Source organism: Magallana gigas, chromosome 6 (genome assembly GCF_963853765.1).
Source record: "Magallana gigas chromosome 6, xbMagGiga1.1, whole genome shotgun sequence".
Classification (NCBI taxonomy): domain Eukaryota; kingdom Metazoa; phylum Mollusca; class Bivalvia; order Ostreida; family Ostreidae; genus Magallana; species Magallana gigas.
In genome coordinates, this window is record NC_088858.1 from 53314469 (window position 1) to 53320468 (window position 6000).

Here is a 6000-nt window from a genome sequence, read left to right on the forward strand (position 1 = left end):
CGTAAGTGAAATTCAGAAATAATATAATCATTACTGCTAAAGTAGATTTTATGTGCAGGAAAATCGACGAGAACTCTAAAAACTTGATCTATAAAACGTATAATTACGTACCTGCAAAAGCTGCATGAAACGAAAAATTCAAATATGCTCCATGATAGACCATCATTTAAAGACATTATAACCATCTTTGTTGTTTATGTATCTCACCTGTGAGGTGAGAAATTTACCTTTTAAACATAATTCTTACAGGAAAACAAGTTATATTAGGATATTTTGAATTTTCTACCGGAATAAAAGACCTCCCTATAGAAAGGTAAATTCCGAACGGATATGAACAAAATTCCCATAATCCGATAGAAAATCTTAAATTCTTTAGGAAAACTACCTATCTGAATCAAATTCCTACAGGAAAACTTTACCCAATAGGAAATATAATTTCTATGGGATATTAAAAAAATCCTTCAGTACTTCCAATATTTCCTGTAGGAAATATTTTTTTCCCATCGGAATTTTTAATTTCCTATGGAATGTTAATTTCCAAAAGTAAATACGTCACATAACAGGTGTAACACTTTAAAGACTCTCTAGACAATGGTCTTTTTTGTGGTTTATGTGAGTTTTTATGAAACTACTTTTTAAGCGGGTGCAAAAATGCCACGTAGGCACTGGCATAATTATCCGACAGAGTGTTAATTATTCAACAGTGCTGAACTCGACGTATTCAGAGTAAACACAAATAAAGAGACTCCGTTAAGCTAACTTTTTAGTTTTTCCCCATTCATTAATGTTTAAATTAATTCGAATGATTGACCAAAACCTATGATTCTTTCTTGTACAATAAGATTATTTTTACTTAGCCTATATCTGACTGATGACTCAATTTCCAATACACACAAGATTCTCACAGAAAGTTTTTTTCTAGACTTTTTTACATTTACTTTATCCTATTGTATTTTTCTTAATATTAATTTTGTTTAACATATCTTATAAGTTTCTTTTATACATGTAGTTAAACAGAAGCAGATATAGATATTTATTTTTGTATTAAAGAAATATCATAGACCTTGTTTAAGGGCTAAATAAAAATTTACGTACATTTATCAGGCGCTTGCTGAAAGCAAAACCTCAAATACAAGATTTTTTTATACATTTGTATTTGATTTGCCATCACAATGATATTACATATGTCAGAAGAATTTTCAAGTATTGAAATGATAAAGTCAGATTATGTTTTGAGATCTTAATGGTATTTCAAATTTACTTATATTAGAAAGATTATATCTGAAAGCTCTAAAAGGATGCCCTTTGATATTTGCTTTTTTTTAATTTTGGAAATAAGCTATAAAACGGTAAGCATTAGAAGTACTATCTAACGCCTAAGATTGGAACATCGTACCGAGGTTATATGAGCCAACATTTTGTAAAGCATCTATACTTATGAAGTAAGACATTTTGCCACCGACGTAACTGCTTACACGTTTGGTATTTCCACACGTGTACTATGATGTATGTAAGCTATTTTTGAACTTTACCTGATAAGTAATTATTATCAAAACACATGTTTTGAGTTCTTTCCTTAATGATGGCTTTTATAATATGGCTTCGTTGCGTAGTAGAGATATTGTAGTGAAATATTACGACATGATTTCAACCTTTTCAATAAGGCCACTCATTATACCATTCGGTACCATCATTGTGTCTACGAAAGAAGGACACAATACAACCGTTCTTACACCAATGTTTACTACATCCTGATGGTGCTGAAGAAAACACAATGATAAAAGCCTTTTAAACATATCATTTCATCAACCAGTTATCAGCTATTAACTCAATCCGTTATCAACCAGGGACGGAAAAAAACACAGATATATAAATAACTAAATGTTTCTTACTCCCGAGAGCCTTAACTTGTCGCAATAATAGGTAACGTGATGTAAAAACAAACATGATCAGGACGGTTCTATTTATTTTGATCAAAAACTATAACCACGGGTTCAAACTTAAATTTTATCATACTAGACAGTGTTTGCATGAAAACTCGGCATTTGGTCCTTATATGTTTATTTCTTCCAACATTTTGTGAAATATTACCACTTGGTCAATAGGTATACGCCTTTGTTATGCTGTTTTGATTACATATATCATGGCAAAGCATAGCGATTTTAAAAGTCAATTTATGATATATCTGACAGATTGTAACTTCATCTATTTGGAACTATAATTTTCATAATCTCTCTATTTGACACAAAACAACGTAACTGCGGATATAAGTCTTGCGTAAAATTAAGAATCTGCGGTAAATTATCAGCCAGTGGTTGCATTTTAAGTTTTAATACATACTGCGAAACTTAGTGTGAATCCCACAACTTCAAACTTTGAGGTCACATAAGATGGGTTTATTTGGTTAGGACACAATTATAGGAAAATTCAAATTACCTTGGCTTATGTCCAAATTATAACAGAGTGTGATCATTATTGATACTCTATACGAGGCAGTGTTTTACTTCTAACACCGATAACTTCAAGGATCACGAGCCTCCTTTTATATATAATTATTCATTTTTAAATTATTAAAATAGTTATGCAGATTATTTTGATAGTAATGCAGTTTTTTAAATCCCTTTTTTATAGCAAGAACCGTGGAAAACAATGTTTCAAAATCATACTTTTATTTATTGATTTTAGGAAATGAACTAATTAAACTGAAAATTTTACTGAAAACATGAATAAACGTGTTTATCGATTTCAACTTTTTAAATCAATAAAAACAAATTTAGATTTAAAACAGGGGAAAAAATTAACAACTTGTCAATATCAAATATATTTCTTTCGGCACCTGCGCTTTTCTAAATTAAAACCAACCACGTATAATTGCACGCTTTTTAAAAAATAGATTAATAATTACATTGTACTTATGTACACTAGTATCATATTCTCATATTACAACTCGACTTTTCTATCCTCAAAATATTTTAACTTATTCTTAAACTTTTTGGTAGTCGTACAGTTAGGATGACTTTAACAATAGGTACAGAATCGAATAAATTAACAATCTTTTCCAAAATTAATATTGAAGTTTGCAAATCTTTCCACTCTGATTGCCACGGGAGTAAAACAAAACCGCTACATAAGCTTTTTGTCCCTTCAGTTGAATTGATATTGAAATAAGAGAACTGATTTGTACGATCAAAATTGATTCAATTTTATTTTTAGTCGAGGGTTTCATGTAATGTGGTAGAGTAAACAAAAAACGTAAATGTAAATGAATATATATGTGGCAGATGCATGAATATTCGTCACGGTGTGTTAAATTTGTTTTATGCTATCGTCATGAAACTATCATAAAAAGGAAGTTATTTAACAAGTAGTATAATACGTATGAAGTTTCAACATTGAAAACATCTATATGAGACTTTTGAACCAAACCTGCATAAGACGCAATATTGACAATTATTTCACTTTTACTTTTTGATGATTTCTTCTTGTATTCACCTGCAAGATAGGTGCAGTGCATTACACCAATCTTTTGGAAAACATAAATAATATTTAAGTTTATAAAATTGATTTTGTCTTTAAAATCAGAAATGTTACATAAAGAAGAAACTAAGTTACACAATGTATGGCCAATTTTGCAAATTAACATGCATTGACTTTGTATTCTATTGCTTTTTTTCCTTCTCGTGTTGAGAATCAGTATTTTGACTCATAAGGGTGTGGATATGTAAAACAATACCTGGCTGATTTGGATCATTTTCTCCCACTCTTCCAATAATACCACTCAAGCATTATTTAACACTATGTCTATGGCGCCAAAGGTGTCGACAGTTTCTCTGAACAGATTTAAAATATTCAAATCACGAATGCAGGTTTAAACTTTCTTTTGAACAGATCTTAAATGTTTTAGTCACGAATGCAGGATTAAACTGGTAGACAAAATGTACTTTTAACAATTCTTGATTTATATGGCATGTCAAACGTTGCAATATTCGATCTTTTCTATTTGTATTATATAAATATTCATTTGTATTGTATAATTTTCCATTTGTATTGTATAATTTTCCATTTGTATTGCATAATTTTCAATTTTTATTGTATAAAGTACATTTGAATTGTATAATTTTCTATTTGTATTGTATAATCTTCCGTTTGTATTGTATAATTTTCTATTTGTATTGTATAATTTTCCATTATTATTGTATAAGTTTCATTTGTATTGTATAATTTTTTATTTGTATTGTATAATTTCCATTTGTATTGTACAATTTTCAATTTGTATTCTATAATTTTCCATTTGTATTGTACAATTTTCAATTTGTATTCTATAAATTTCAATTTGTATTCTATAATTTTCAATTTGTATTGTATCCGAGGGATCGTTTATTTGTTTTGTTACGAAGGTTTTCATTGGTTAAAAGTTCTATACTTTATTGTTGGGAAACCAGCGAAATGTTCCGGAAGCTGAACGCAAACTGGTCCCCTTAACATGTTTTAAACACGTGGTGATCTCGTTTAACGGCAGTGACGCCATTGTGAGGCTTGCCGTGTTGGACAACTTGGGACTTTTTTGGGTTTTTAAGGTAAAAAGATAGGGCCATCGATATCGTGATTAAAGATATACCAAGGCATTATACATATATAATGACTGTATAAGGTGTCTCGATCTGCCCCTGTCCCTTCATTGACAGTAAGTCTATCGAGAGCCGTACATGTATGTACGTCCCTACTGGTCTATACCAGGTTTGAAAAATCTAGTTCGGTTAACCAGCTACATGTGTATAATGTCTTGGTATATCTTTTATCACAATAACCTGTTTACCTGAAAAAACCAGAACAGTCCCAAGTTGTCCAATACGGCGAGCCTCACACTAGCATCACTAGCATCACTGCCGCTAAATAGACCACCACGTCAAGCAGTGGCGTCGGAAGCAAATTGAAAGTGGGGGGTAGGGGGGCTGGGGGGGGGGGGGGGCTAGACTAATCCTCAGAAATCTTGACAAAACCTAATTCACAAATTTCAGTTCAATTATGTTTGCTGCGAGAAAAAGTGGGGGGGGGGGGGGGGGGGCTGAACCCTCTAAGATGCTATGTGCCTAATGGTTAGGTCTAACTTTGCAATAAAAGGGGGTACAATACAAATAAAATATTATACAATACAAATGAAACTTATAAAATACAAATAAAAAATTATAGAATACAAACGAAATTTATACAATACAAATGGAAAATTATACAATACAAATAGAAAATTATAGAATACAAATGAAATTTATACAATACAAAAGAAAAATTATAGAATACAAATGGAAAATTATACAATACAAATAGAAAATTATACAATACAAATGAATATTTATATGATACAAATGGAAAAGATCGAATATTGCAACGTTTGACATGCCATAGATTTACTAGTTCACAAATTGTATATTTACAAACTAATTGTTGCTAATATGTATATTTTTGGACCTTTTATAGAAGCTGAATGTTAACTTACCTCATTTGATTATCGATAACTTAAATACAACCATATCACAAGATATTGAAGCATATCTCTACACGTTGAGGGTGTGTGAGTACCTTTAACTTGTGTTATTTCCTTGAGAAGGAATGTGATGGACATTTAAAGCCCCGTACATGAGTTTGAACTCTTCAAACGTAACCTGAAGTTGATCAACAACCACTTCAGATTTACACACCCGAAAAAAAAATCACAACGAGCATTGAAAAGTAAGCTGAAAATCATGCAACTTTTAGAAATTTTTTGCTGAACGATCTCCATCCTCACCCAAGTCCGATAACTCTAAATGAGCTTGATTTCTTTAATTTGTACCATAAATCTGCCCTTCTTAGGCAAATTTAATTATTCTCAGGGTTGAAAATTGCGATTAGTTTTTTAACGAAATACTTGGCTTAGTAGGGCCAAAGAGATCTATAGTAGGTTCATAATAGTAAAGGGGTTCGAGCCACCGATACAGAGGTACAACTGTTTTCTTTAATGTG